We start from the raw sequence: 16,191 nt of genomic DNA on the forward strand, positions 1-16,191 counted from the left end.
CGAGAGTTCATCTGAGAACATACTGCGACAAGCTAGTCGGAGTAGGGAAAGACGAAAAGATTCGCATGAAACTCTTCATGAGGAGTCTAAAGGGAGATGCTCTATCTTGGAACATCAGCCAAGACCCAAAGAAGTGGTCGAATTGGGTAAGTATGGTGTCCGATTTCATGGACTGGTTCAGGTTCAATATGGAAAATGCGCCAGATGTGTTCTACATCCAGAACTTGAAGAAGAAACCCACGGAGATATTTCGCGAGTATGCTACTCGTTGGAGATCAGAGGTTGCTAAGGTCAGACCAGCTTTAAAAGAAGAACAAATGAACAGGTTTTTCGTCCGACCTCAAGACACGCAGTACTATGAGAGGTTGATGTTGATTGAAGGCCAAATATTTTCCTACATCATCAAGCTAGGGGAGAAGATCAAGGAAGGTATCAAAAGTGGTATGGTCACTAACTTTGAAGCTTTGCAGGCTACCAACAAGGCTCTACAGTCTGGTGGCACGTCCAAGAAAAGGGATGTGAGCGTCGTGATGGTTGCACAGAGGACAAAGTCCCCAATCAAATACCAAACCTACCTAGTACCTCCACTCACATATCAACCTACCCCAAATTACCAAGCACTCTCGCCCTCTTACCAAGCTCCACCACCTACTTACCAATCATCTCCACCTCCCACATATCAACCTACTTCACCCAGATATTCCCAACATGCACATGTCTACCAGGACTATAATACTCAACCCTCTCATTATCAATCACCTCCCACTTGCCAAAACTTTCCTAGACCTCAACCAAATTTCGACCACAGACCTTCCAAACAATACACCGCCATCGCGGAACCGATTGACCAGCTATATGAAAGGCTCAAAGCTGCTAGTTATGTCACCCCCATTCCTGCTATAACTCCTAAAAATCCTTCCCAACGGGTCAACCCAAACAAAACTTATGCATACCATTCCGGCATGAAGGGGCATACCATTGATGAGTGCCGCTCTCTGAAGGATAAGATCCAAGCTTTGATTGACAACAAGATTATTGTGGCGAAGGAGCATGCTCCGAACTTCCGTAACAACCCTCTACCAGACCACAAGAGTGGAGGCATTCATATGATTGAGGTAGAAGATGATTGGGACCCCAAGGGATCGATTGGGTTAATAATAGAAGGTGACAAGCCAAAGAAACCAACAGTCACCCTTAATCCGATTGTGGTCCAGATGCCGAGGTGAACATGTCCATACCACTTGATCTTGAAACACCATCTTCCGCCAAGACGCCAACAACAATTGAGGTCGAGTTTGGGTCCCTAAAGGCACCTGCACCATTTGAGGTTGCTGTATTACCTCCCAAAGCAAGGGTTCCCAATCAATGACGGCTGAAGACGCCGAGATGAACATGTCCATACCACTTGATCTTGAAACACCATCTTCCGCCAAGACGCCAACACCAATTGAGGTCGAGTTTGGGTCCCCAAAGGCACATGTACCATTTGAGGTTGCTGTATTACCTCCCAAAGCAAGGGTTCCCATTTCGGTAGCAATGACGGCCGCAACACCGTTCCACCCAAAAGCCATACCATGGGATTACACAGCTGAGGCAATAAGGAAATGGAAAACCAAATCCGGAGAAGCAATCTTGGCACAGGGAATGACAAGAACCGACGGAGTATATACTCTGGAACATTTAGCTGAGATGAGTAAGCAGGCCTCTGGACGACCAATCATTATTGAAGCCGGGTCTGATGATCTCTGGAGAAAGATACAAGCAAAGGAGTACTCGGTCATTGATCAAATTGAACAAGACACTGGCATAGATCTCTATCCTGGCTCTACTGCAAAGTTCCGATGCACATAAGAATGCTCTGTTAAAAGTACTTAGTGAAGCATATGTACCAAGTAACATCACTGGAGGAGAGATGGCAAACATAGTAGGGCAGGTGTTGGAGAGTCACAAGATCACTTTCCATGAAGATGAGTTGCCACCAGAAGGTTTGAGTCACAACAAGGCGTTGCACATCACTGTGCAGTGCGAGGATTATTTCATCACCAGAATTCTGATTGACGGAGGGTCCAACCTCAATATCTGCCCATTGGTAACACTCAGAACATTAGGGAAGGGTCTGGATGAGATCAAAGATGGGGCCATCAACATCAAGGCCTTCGATGGTTCCCAAAGGTCCACTATTGGGGAGACTAGCTTGTGCCTGCAAATGGGACCCACTTGGTTTCATGTTGATTTTCAAGTAATAGACATCCTAGCATCTTACAACTTGCTTCTGGGATGACCTTGGATCATGCCGCTGGGGCTGTAGAATCCACACTACATCATGCAGTGAAATTTGAGTGGAATCACCAAGAAGTGATCAATCACTGCGACAATAGCAATCCCATATACAGTCGCCAGACCATCGCGACTATCGGAGGCAAAAGGAAGATAAGTGGAGAGACATATCACTACATCGAGTGAGTCAACGCCATTGACAAAGATAAATGGTGGGATAACAAAATCGAAAGCATACTGAACTGGTGCGGGTATGAACTAGGCAAAGGACTCGACAAAAATCTCCAAGGGATCGCTAAGCCTATCAAGCTGAAGAAACATGGTACCACTTTCGGTCTAGGATACGAGTATATCTGGAAAGAGTTCAATGAATGGTCAACACCATGGCGCTAACCTTATTATCCACTATAGCATCCGATACCTCGCTTGGAACAAATTTTCCAACCAGCCGATGTCATATATGGGTCGGAAGAAGAGGAAGCACTAGAAGTGATGAGGAGTTTATTTCTGGAAGACATGGACTGTTGCGTCATCTTCGAGGAGGAGGGGGAGGAAGGCCCTTCTATACAAGCCATGAGCCGAGGAGCATGCCTCAACAATTGGACAATCAGAACCACCTAAGCCCGGAGAGCTTCAGGATAGCAAGGCTGAACAAAGCACCATGCATTATCTTTTATTTTTCACTAGTTGACTTTCTTTCCACATTTTTTATTTCAAAATAAGAGCTCCAATGTTCAAAACAGTTATAAAAATTATCAAAGCACTTCAGTTTCTTATAAATCTTACTCTTATTACTTTCTCGTTTACTTTACTTACACATCATTACTATTACTTATCTTGATGAACCGATGACTGTGACATGCAACGAGACAACATAACAAATGGATATAGACTAAGAAGAAGATGATATACTAAAAGAGATTGTTAAAGAAGTTGAGAATTTTGAGAACAAACCTATGTCTAACCTGGATGAAACTGAGGTTGTTAACATGGGAGATGCTGAAAATGTCGAAGAAACGCGCATCGGTGTTCATTTGTCACCATCAGAAAAGGAAGAGTACACAGAATTTCTAAAGGAATATGAGGACATATTCTCCTGGACATATGGTGACATGACTGGTTTGAGTACATCTATTGTGTCACACAAACTGTCGACTGATCCGACATGTCCACCGGTGAAACAGAAGCTCAGAAAATTCAAACCTGACATGAGTTTGAAAATCAAGGAAGAAGTCACTAAGCAAGTCAAAGCTATGGTTCTCAGAGTAGTAGAGTATCCAACATGGTTAGCCAATATTGTGCCAGTGCCAAAGAAGGACGGAAAGGTTAGAGTCTTTGTCGACTATCGGGATCTCAATCGGGCCAGTCCAAAAGACGACTTCCCCTTGCTGAACATACACATTCTAATTGACAATTGCGCCAAGCATGAGTTGCAGTCATTCATCGATTGTTTTGCTAGGTATCATCAAATATGGATGGATGAGGAAGACACTGAGAAAACGACTTTCATTATGCCGTGGGGGATGTATTGTTACAAAATAATGCCGTTTGTGTTAAAGAATGGTGGGGCCATCTATATGAGGGCCATGACTACTATTTTTCATGATATGATACATAAGGAGATTGAGGTGTATGTAGATGATGTCATCATCAAATCCAAGAAAGCCACTGATCATATGGAAGATTTGAGGAAGTTCTTCAACAGATTGAGAAGGTAAAACTTGAAGCTGAATCCCGCGAAATGCGCATTCGGGTTCCTACCAGAAAGCTACTAGGGTTCATTGTAAGTCGCCGAGGGATAGAGCTGGATCCGTTAAAGGCCAAAGCTATTCAAGAATTACCACCGCCAAAGAACAAAAAGGATGTGATGAGTTTCCTGGGGAGACTCAACTATATCAGCCGGTTCATAGCTCAATCTACTGTCATCTGTGAACCGATATTTAAGATGCTGGAGAAGGACGCCGCTACCAAATGGACTAGTGATTGTCAGAAAGCCTTCGACAAAATCAAGGAGTACTTGTCCACACCACTAGGTTTGGTTCCGCCTGAACCAGGTAGACCCCTACTACTCTACCTTTCAGTATTGGATGGAGCATTCGGTTGTGTTCTAGGGCAACATGATGAAACGAGGAGAAAGGAGAAAGCCATCTACTATCTTAGCAAGAAGTTCACCCCGTACGCAGCCTAGCATTCTCTGTTGGAACACACCTGCTATGCTCTGACTTGGGTAGCTCAGAAGCTGAGGCACTATTTATGTGCCTACACTACATATCTCATCTCAAGGATGGATCCGCTGAAGTACCTCTTTCAAAAGCCCATGCCCACTGGAAAGCTAGCCAAGTGGTAGATCTAGTTAGGCAATTTTGACATTGTCTATGTGACTTAAAAAGCAATCAAGGGACAAGCATTGGCGGATCATCTAGCTGAAAATCCCATAGACGGAGAATACAAACCCCTAAAAATGTATTTTCCTGACGAGGAGGTATCCTTCATAGGAGAAGACGTTGCAGAATGCTATGACGGCTGGAGAATGTTTTTCGACGGAGCAGCGAATTTCAAAGGGGTTGGCATAGGAGCAGTCCTCATATCAGAAACTGGCCAACATTATCCAGTGTCTGCAAAACTCAGATTCCCATGCACCAACAACATGGCCAAGCCCTGCATCTTGGGACTCAAGATGGCCATTGACATGAATATTCAAGAGTTGCTAGTAATCGGGGATTCGAACTTGCTTATACATTAGGTCTGAGAAGAATGGGCAAATAAGAACTCCAAGTTACTCCCGTATTTGCATCATGTACAAGATTTGAGGAACAAATTCACAAATATAGAGTTTCGGCATGTTCCCAGAGTCCAGAATGAGTTTGCCGATGCATTGGCAACCCTATCATCTATGATTCAGAATCTAGATAAGAACTTCATAGATCCTATTCCAGTGAAGATTCATGATCATCCAGCTTACTGTGCACATGTCAAAGAAGAAGCAGATGGGAAGCCTTGGTTTCATGACATCAAAGAATACTTGACAAAAGGAGAATACCAGAGCTTGCAAATCCCACTCAAAAGCGCACAGTTTGGAGGTTATCTAACAATTTCTTTCACAGCGGAGGAATCCTGTACAAGAGGACTCCTAATGGGGGTTATTAAGGTGTGTCGACGCGAAGGAAGCACCCAGGCTACTAGAAGAAATCCATGCTGGGATCTGCGGTCCACATATGAACAGTTTTGTCTTAGCAAAGAAGATACTCCGGGCAGGTTATTTTTGGATGACTATGGAAACGGATTGCATCCAGTACGTTCGAAAGTTCCATCACTGTCAGATACATGCAGACATGATAAAGGTACCTCCAAACGAGCTTAATGCAACAAGCTCACCATGGTTATTCGTCGTTTGGGGAATGGATGTTATTGGACCAATTGAACCTGCCGCATCAAATGGGCACAGGTTCATCCTAGTGGCAATTGATTATTTCACTAAATGGGTTGAAGCAGCATCTTATAAGGCAATAACTAAGAAAGTCGTGGCAGACTTTGTCCGTGACCGTATTGTTTGTCGGTTCAGGATTCCAGAATCAATCATTACTGATAACGGTTCCAACCTCAGCAGTTACTTGATGAAAGCCATGTGTGAAACCTTCAAGATCAAACACAAGAATTCTACAGCCTACAGACCTCAGATGAACGGAGCCATAGAGGCCTCCAATAAGAATATCAAGAAGATACTGAGGAAAATGGTAGAAAAGCATAAGCAGTGGCATGAGAAGTTATCATTTGCTTTGTTGGGGTACCGCACCACAGTCCGTATATCAACCGGGGCAACTCCCTATATGCTGGTTTATGGCACAAAGGCGGTTATTACCGCCGAGGTAGAAATTCCTTCCTTGAGGATCATACAGGAAGCAGAACTCGACAATGCAAAAAGGGTAAAGAGTCGTTACGAGCAGTTAGCTCTTATAGATGGAAAAAGAATGAATGCAGTTTGCCATGGTCAACTTTATTAGAACAGAATGGCCAGAGCTTTCAATAAAAGAGTCAAGCCCAGATAGTTTACACCGGGACAGCTGGTGTTAAAGAAACTCTTTCCGCATCAAAATGAAGCCAAAGAGAAGTTCTCTCCCAACTGGCAGGGCCCATACATGGTTCACCAGGTTCTAACATGAGGAACCCTCATACTTGCAGAAATGGACGGAGAAGTTTGGCCGAAGCCAATCAATTCAGATGCAGTGAAACGATACTATGTGTAACCATTTATGATGTAATTTGAACTACGCATGACCTGATTCCCGTTTAAGAGGGGATACGTAGGCAGCCCTATGGGTTCGGTCACAATTCAATAAAATTTTCATTCCCCCGCTATTGAAAACCGGGGAAGAATTTTGAGGAGGACTCACAAAATTCCGAAGTTGATTTCAGCTATTTATCGCACACAGCCGTCAGAAGCAGCAGCCCAGTAAACTGGGGCAGAATTTTGAGGAGGACCCTCAAAATTCCGGAGCGAGAAAGGTTGCAATGTCTTGAACCGCGTCGCAGTCGTCAGTTGATCTAAAGAAAACTGTTCTCAATTCTATATTTATGTCGTATTTTTACTAAATCATGCATGTCTATTATCAAAATTGCTTTGTTCAGCAACGCTACACCAATGATACACAACATTACTGAAAATAGAGCCAAGCAGGACAAGCGAAGTCTACGGGGAATACAAACTAACCTCCCCCCCTTTACAAAACTCACGATTTTTCTTTGGATGCAGGCACCCGAATCGCAAAATCATCAGATATATTTATACACTCACACTTATTGGGAATACAACTCTCAGAACCATCACTTATCTACAATTGCTATCCGTTCACGCTATCCCCAGCAGCCACAAAGCTATCAGCTAATAGATTTTACTATTATTCGCCTTTTACTTTTCCTGCACTGCATAAGGCTATCTTTCTGCCTTCCGAGGTTAAGCTCTACCTCCATCTGCATTCCTCTGCAATGCATAAGGCTACCATTCTGCCTTCCGAGGTTAAGCTCTACCTCCATCTGCATTTTCTGCATTGCATAAGGCTACCTTTCTTCCTTCCGAGACTAAGCCCTGTCTCCATCTGCATTGCATTAGGCTACCTTTCTCCCTTCCGAGGTTAAGCTCTACCTCCATCTGCATTTTCTGCATTGCATAAGGCTACCTTTATGCCTTCTGAGGTTAAGCTCTACCTCCATCTGCATTTTCTGCATTGCATAAGGCTACCTTTCTGCCTTTCGAGACTAAGCACTATCTCCATCTGCATTTCTCTGCATTGCATAAGGCTACCTTTCTGCCTTCTGAGACTAAGCTCTGTCTCCATCCTGCATGGCTGAAATATCGTCACTTTATTTTTCTTGCATGGCTGAAATACCACCACCTTTTATTTACGTCTTTCATCGGCTGAAAGATCGCCACCTTTTGCATTTCATGGGCTAAAAGATCGCCAAATTGTCTGAAGGCATCATTGTTCGGAGGCACCATTTTCATAGCCCGAGAACGTCATGCCATGGCCTGAGGACCCCATTTTATCTTTTGTATATCATTATTCAAAGGCATCATAGTTCAGAGGCATCATTCTCATAGCCCGAGAACATTATTTCATAGCCTGCAAATCCTTTTATTATACGCTTCATGGCCTAGGACGTCATGGTCCGAGGATGTCATGGTCCGAGGACGTCATGGTCTGAGGACGTCATCCTAACCGTCCAAAGACAACATTCATGGTCCAACGGGAACTTGCATCACGTTTATATTTATGTACAATATATGTTCGCATTGCTCATTTGCAGGTAAACCGGCTAGCAAAGACCATCTCAGTAGGAGCGATCCCGCTCCAGTTCCTGCAGCCTATTAGACTTTGACCATCCCTCTCAACCTGAACATCGCGTCCATTTTTCAGCGGCATATTCCGCCGTTGGATCCTGAACTACATTTGTCCTGATTCCTATAAGACCGGGGATATGTAGGTAGCTCAGGAACTAGATCTTGGTCAAAATTCTTCAAATCGTTTCGTCCGGTCAAATTGGCCATCATATCTTTACCCGACAACTCTATCATCCTTCCCCGGTAAAAAGGGGCAGCTGTTGATACCCAATATTTTCATATATATTTTTATACAAAATGCTTTCTAATTAACATGTATATGCATATATATAAGCATGCTCAAGTGTTTTGATATTTTTTCTAATTTTTAAAAAAATTTAAATCAATTTATTATCGATTTTAGCAGTACAAAAATCAATAATTATTCCCAAAACTATCAATTTTGGCGAGTAATTTATTTTATTCCCATGTTTATACCAAAATATAGTTAATTTAAGTTTTGTACATTTTTACAAATTTATTTGGTATTTAAAAGACTAACTTGCATACAATTGCAATTCTAGCCTACTTTAAGATTAATAGCATTTTATAATTGTAAAATTGGTTTCAATATTTTGTAATTAATATTTATATATTATTAATCGGTTTAGTACTTTTAATTTGCTTTTAAAATCATTTTTACTATTTTTATAAGGGAAAACTGGCTATTTAACATTTAGCCTCATTTTATTTCAATTACAGCCTATTTTACATTTCAATTTTAGCCCTTAAATTGACCCAATTCTACCCCAATTAGACCAACCCAATTTCATTTTTTACCCGGCCCCGACCCAATTTAAAAATTCGCCCGGTTCCTATTATTAATCCAGGCCGTTGATCATTTTGATCAACGACCATAAATACCCCTTACCATTTTTAACCCCAAACGACCTACCCTAATCCCTCATTTTCGTCACTCAGCCACCTTTGAAAGACCTTCGTCTCTCAAACTCTCTCAATGGCTCTTCGGAACCCTAGTCGTCTCCTGCCCTTTTCAACCACCACTCCACCGGAATCCATGGCTTCTTAGGCCATGGATGGTCTATACTCACCCCTCTCCACCATTAGACCTTGGGTGTTCAAGGTTTCGAAGTTTGACCTCAACGATTCTCTTTCAGATCTTCTCAGATCTTGGGTTCTATGGCTTCTCCGGCCTCTACTCCGGCATATTCAAGCCTCAGGAGCCTGATTCTCACTCATCCGACTCAAGATCGGACTTTCTTCCAAGCCTTTCTCATTTCTAGGGTATCTCCGAAACCCTAAGCTATTCGAGGTTTTTCTCTTTTATTTTCTTAGATCTATGATGTATCTGTGCTTTACTCGACTTTTAAAGTGTTTTCCCCAAATTTTCTTTTCAAAATCGTTTGTCTTCGATTTAGGGTTTCTGAAAGGTTTTCAAAACATCTTTTTGATTCTTCCTTCTCTTTTCTTTATGTGTGTTCTCCTATATTATGCTCGTATGTTTTATTTTTCTATTATACACGTTACTCATGCGCTCACATGCTAATCATTGTTATGTTTTCCTTACTCTTCTACTATATGTGTTTACTGTTGAGTTCTTTGATTTTATTTCCTTTACTAGACTCTGTTTGTGTTCTTGCTAAGCATGTTTCATCTACTGCTTCTTAAGTTCGTATCACTCTTTCTTCTGAACTTGCCTAAGTTCCGAGCTTTTCTTAAAACATGTTCTTCATGCTTTAAATCAGTTTTCTTTCCTTGTTGTTTCAAACCTGCTATGATATATGTTTTGTTTCTCATGGGGCTTTGAAACAGACCTTTGAGTCTGTTTCAATGACTTGCCTTCTCATCTCTATGTCTGATCCGACTTGAAACCCCAGGATTTGGGGGTTTCTTTGGCAAGTTTGATTTTATGTTCGGGTTAGGGTTCTACTTTGGAAACCCGGACTATCAGACTCATTCTAAGTACTATGAACTGAATTTGAAACTCTTTGCTTGTGACTCTAAACTTTTTCCATGCCTGTCTTTTCTAATTAACATGACAACTCCTTGTTTGATACTTGTGTGCTTTATATATGAGAAATTCTTCTTTCAAAAAAGGTTTTGACATATAATTGATTGATTTCAAATTCCTTTTAATAAGTTTTGACTGACTGCCACTGATTTTCTTTAATTAAACCTTCTTTACCTATTCCTGACTTGGTTCATTTGAACAAAGCCTGTAATTTTTATTTCCCTGGCTGTTTGATTGATTCTCTTTCCTTATTTTTCACAAACAGTGTACCACTAGACTCTTTCCTTAAATAACTCCTGTGTATTTACCCTTCTTGTGCTACTTTGAAAAGTTTTTAAATCAAATTTCTTTCCTTAATTGTCTTCTACCCATTTGAAATCAAAATCCCTTAACTGAAGGGAGATTTTTTGTGATTGATTGCAAACTACTCCCTTACCTTTTCTTACTTGTTTTCTGCACTATAAAATGGGCACAACCCTTCTATACTTACACCACCTTGAACCTTCAGTTCAACACTTTCAACTTACATTACTTACACTTTGAATTGCATACTCTTACACATACACTTTCAATTACAATACTCTTTCATTTCCCTACTCTCTTCTGAGATCTTTTGTACTGCTTGCTTACAATTTGGTTTACAAGACTTCTTCTTTCACTTATTTGTTTCCCTGAAACTGGTATGTCCTAATTTTGATTCTAGCATCATCCCTATGTGTTTACTTTACAGTTGCTCCACTCTTGTCTACTTTGCTGTTCATGTTCTGTATTGAATATGCTACTCTCTCTTTGCATCTGTTGTTTGTTGTGAATTCCCCATACCCCTACTCCCTTTATGTGTTTGAGTTAAGGTTTATGGCCTGGCAGTATCCAAGTTGCTTCTCAGGTCTGAACTAGATCCTCAATGGATCTTAACTCCCAAAATGTGGCCAAGAGGCTGGTTAGGGGTGTGCCAGCACTTCTAATTGCTGGGCATGACCACCAGCCTGCCATAGCCTTCCCTAACTACCCCTCTATGCACTTGCACTTACTCTTAGACTCTATGTTCTGTCCCCCTCCTATGAGCCTTGCCTTGGGACCTCGCGTTCCCTCTAAACTTGGACATTTGAGGGCTGACCCTTCCACATTACACTATAATCTAATTCTGCAATGTATTTGGGGTGTAAGCACTGCCTAGAGTCCCCTTGAGGCTCTTGGGAACTTTGACACATCCCAAATAAGAGAAAAGCTTTTGGAAATCTGATCTTTGGAAGTTGGTTTATTTCGTATTTTAGACCCGAGGTTTGAATTAGGCTCTCCTTGGTTGGAATTTTTAATTTCTGGTGTAATTTTTATTTTTTCTTAATTCATTCGGGCCTGTAATAACTTGTAATAACTTACAGGGTTTTACTAAAAAGGGGGAGGGTCACTCATATATGCATACGGGTAAACATCATGCTTTAGGTATTTACTTCTGCAATCATAGCCTGCTTTTCATTTATGCATTTCATGTAGAAATCCTGTCTATAAGTTGTTTCATTACTACATTAGAGATCTTCCATATAATTTATGCATTTCATTAGAAATCTTGCCTATAAGTTATGCATTTCATTAGAGATACTGCATATAAGTTGTTTCATTACTGCATTAGAAATCCTGCCTGTAAGTTGTTGCATTACTACATTAGCAATCATGTCTATAGGTTTTCTGCACTTCTGCATATACACATGTCATTAGTCAAACAGTCTATAGGTTAAAAAAATAATCAATTGCATCCTAGATACCATGCATATAGGACTCATGCACTTACATAACCGTTTTAAAACCAACAACGCTTAGAAATCATGCCTATAGGAGTAACCATTTGAATCTGATTCATCTATTTCATCTACAAGTCTAAAATCAGCAATAATGTCGTTTAAAATCTGTAGAATTTTTGTTTTCTAAAGTCAGTAATCCTTCTTTAAAATCAGTGTAAGCATTGTTAGATATCATGCCTGCCGTTCTCACCTAGGCAAGCCATAAGGTAATTAATTAACTGCACCAGTCTTTGATAATTACAACCAGTAGGCACGCCTAATTCGGACTTCTTATCTGAAAATAGGTGATAAATCAGCCTGCCTTAAAGTTTAAGTTTAATTCAGACCATAACCAGTATTTGCAAGTCATGCTAAACAATCTGTTTCTTTAAGTGAGGAGGCTTGTTTGAGCCCTTTAAACTGTTATGCGTTCTCCCATACTTGCCTTATATGTTTTGACTGTCGCCCTAGAATTTTATCCTTTTTAAAACACTAAAAAGCCAAATATCCCTTCCCTTTTGGACTAGTAGTCCCAAATGCCTCCAGGACTGATAGGATTGGGGCGGGTATTATCATGCAATAAGTAACGATAATATTCCGCGCTTTAATACCTTAATGGGGTGGGAAAGGGTAGATATGGATATGATGATCGGTGCACTAATATCACGTGTAACCCCTCTTCTGAGGAGCGATTACCAGGTATTGCATTGATGTGATCCATATTGTTTGTAAACCTAGGACCCCTTCCCCTTTACTTGTTTATTTTTCAGAATTGTTCAAACTATTTACTTAAAATTTCTGCTTTCTTTATTTTCTTCAAACTTTCAGTTTACTTGCAATAATATGAAAAATCCCCTTCTATTTGAGATCTTTATTTTCTTACTTATTATTTAAAGTCACAATTGTAGCATGGCCAGGAACCACACTAGTGGATCTTGAGGGGTTCCTAACACCTTCCCCTCGAGATAATTTCTAGCACTTACCCAAACTCTGGTTTTCCAACTCAAACCCTTCTTAGTGTCCTAATGCACTTTAATCATTAGGTGGCGACTCTTCCAAAATCCAAACCTAATTCCCAAAAGGGAACGAGTTGTCTTCCCAAATGTCATGGACCCGATTTCGCTTTAGAAAAAGGGGGCGCGACAGTAGCTTGGCATTTAGCCTAATTTACTTCTATAGCCATGCTAGGCATTTCAGATGTTTTAGTAATTTTGTTTCAAAGATGCATTTTGTTTCAAAATAATTGCTCGGTTCATCGAGCCTTATTCGTTTTGGATATTTTTGAATTTAATCAATGCATTGCTATTTATTATTCATAATTATCTTTCGCATTTTCTTTCTACAGTATTATTATTACCTTTCCTGATGAACCGGTGGCTGTGACATGTAATGAGACAATGCAACATAAGGGTAGTGACTCAGAAGAAGAGGATGAAATACCTGAGGAAGTAGTCAGAGAGGTTGAGAACTTTGAGAATAAGCCTAAGTCCAACCTGGACGAAACCGAATCAGTAAATTTGAGAGACGCCGAAACCGTCAAGGAGACTCGCATAAGCATTCACTTATCACTGACAGAGAAGGATAAGTACATTCGTTTCTTGAAGGAATATGATGACATATTTGCATGGTCATATGATGACATGACCGGTCTAAGCACATCCATAGTGGCTCACAAGTTGCCTACCAATCCAATGTGTCCACCGGTGAACCAGAAACTCAGAAAGTTCAAACCAGATATGAGCCTGAAAATCAAGGAGGAAGTTACTAAGCAGACCAAAGCCAAAGTCCTCAGGGTAGTTGAGTACCCAACCTGGTTAGCCAACATTGTACCAGTTCTGAAAAAAGATGGGAAAGTTAGAGTATGTGTTGACTGTCGAGACTTAAACAGAGCAAGTCCTAAACACGACTTCCCACTGCCAAATATACACATCCTAATCGACAATTGCGCCAATCATGAGCTCCAATCCTTTGAGGATTGCTTCGCAGGTTATCACCAGATCTGGATGGATGAAGAATACGCAGAGAAAACAACTTTTATTACACCATGGGTTGTGTACTGCTACAAGATGATGCCATTTGGTCTAAAGAATGTTGGGGACACTTATATGAGAGCCATGAAAGCCATCTTCCATGATATGATACACAAAGAAATAGAGGTGTATGTTGACGACGTCATTATCAAATCCAAGAGGGACACATATTACACAGTAGACTTGAGAAAGGTCTTTGACAGGTTAAGGAGGTACAACATAAAACTGAACCCCGCAAAATGTGCATTCAGGGTTCCTGCAGGAACGTTATTGGGATTCATTGTCAACCGTCGGTGAATTGAGTTGTACCCGTCCAAAGTTAAGGCTATTCAAGAGTTACCGCCACCAAGGAGCAAGAAGGACGTGAAGAGCTTCCTAGGACGTCTCAACTATATCAGTCGCTTCATAGCACAGTCTACAGTTATATGTGAACCCATCTTCAAGATGTTGAGGAAAGATGCTGAAACAAGTTAGACCGAAGATTGTCATAAGGTTTTAGATAAAATCAAGGAGTACCAGTCCACACCACTAGTCCTAGTCCCCCCAAAAATTGGGCGACCTTTGCTACTCTATTTATCTGTATTAGATGGACTTTTCGGATGTGTTTTGGGACAACATGATGAGACAGGGAAAAGGAGCAAGTCATACACTACTTGAGTAAGAAGTTCACACATTACGAAGCACGATATTCTCTGTTGGAACGCACTTGTTGTGCTTTGACTTGGATGACTAAAAAATTGAGGCATTACTTCTATGCCTATACCATATACCTCATATCCAGGATGGACCCTCTAAAGTACATCTTTCAGAAGCCCATGCCGACAGGAAAATTAGCTAAGTGGAAGATACTGTTAAGTGAGTTCGACATCGTCTATGTAACTCAGAAGGCGGTTAAAGGACAAGCATTGGCAGACCATCTTGCTGAAAACCCTGTGGGAGGAGAATATGAACCCTTGAAAACGTATTTTCCTGATGAATTAGTGTCATTCGTAGGAGAGGACATTACTGAAGCATACAACGGTTGGAGGATGTTCTTTGATATAGCTGTAAATTTCAAAGGAGTGGGCATTGGAGTAGTTTTGGTATCAGAAATAGGTCACCACTACCTTGTATTTACGAAGCTTAGATTTTCATGCACCGACAATATGGCAGAATATGAGGCTTGCATCATGGGGCTCAATTTGGCCATCGATATGAATGTACAAGAGTTGCTCGTAATTGATGATTTAGATCTTCTGGTACATCATGTTCGTGGAGAATGGGCTACGAAAAACACCAAGATACTACCATACGTGTATCATGTATAGGAATTGATGAAATGATTCATAAAGATAGAATTCAAACATGTACCCAAAATTCAAAATGAGTTTGCAGACGCTCTGGCCACTTTGTCATCAATGATACAACATCCAGATAAGAATTTCATTGATCCCGTCCCGGTGAGAATTCATAATCAACCAGCTTACTGTGCTCATGTTGAGGAGGAGACGGATAGCAAACCTTGGTTCCATGACATCAGAGAGTACTTGGAAAAAGGAGAATACCCGGAGCATGCGAACCATACTAAGAAATGCACACTTCAGAGGTTGTCCAATCACTTCTTCCAAAATGGAGGAACCCTATATAGAAGAACTCTTGATCTGGGGTTTTTAAGGTGTGTTGACACAAAGGAAGCTTCCAGATTGCTCGAAGAAATACATGCCGAAACTTGTGGTCCACATATGAATGGTTTTGTTCTAGCCAAGAAAATAGTCAGAGCCGGATATTTTTGGATGGCCACGGAGACGGATTGCATCCGGTATGGACAAAAATGCCACCAATGTCAGGTACATGCAGACATGATAAGGGTACCACCTAATGAGATCAACGCAACAAGTGCACCTTGGCCTTTTGCTGTCTGGGGAATGGATGTCATCGGTCCAATCGAGCCTACTGCTTTAAACGGGCACAGGTTCATTTTAGTGGCCATTGACTACTTCACAAAATGGGTAGAAGCTGCATCCTACAAAGCTGTAACTAAGAAAGTCGTCGCAGACTTTGTCAAGGATCACATTGTTTGTCGGTTCAGAGTTCCCAAGTCCATCATCACTGATAATGTCGCCAATCTCAACAGTGATCTAATAAAAGCCATGTGTGAAACTTTCAAAATCAAATACAAGAACTCTACAACATATAGACGTCAGATGAATGGAGCCGTAAAAGCCGCCAACAGGAACATCAAGAAGATACTAAGGAAGATGGTAGAAAACCACAAATAAT

Source organism: Nicotiana tabacum, chromosome 7, assembly GCF_000715075.1.
Source record: "Nicotiana tabacum cultivar K326 chromosome 7, ASM71507v2, whole genome shotgun sequence".
NCBI lineage: Eukaryota > Viridiplantae > Streptophyta > Magnoliopsida > Solanales > Solanaceae > Nicotiana > Nicotiana tabacum.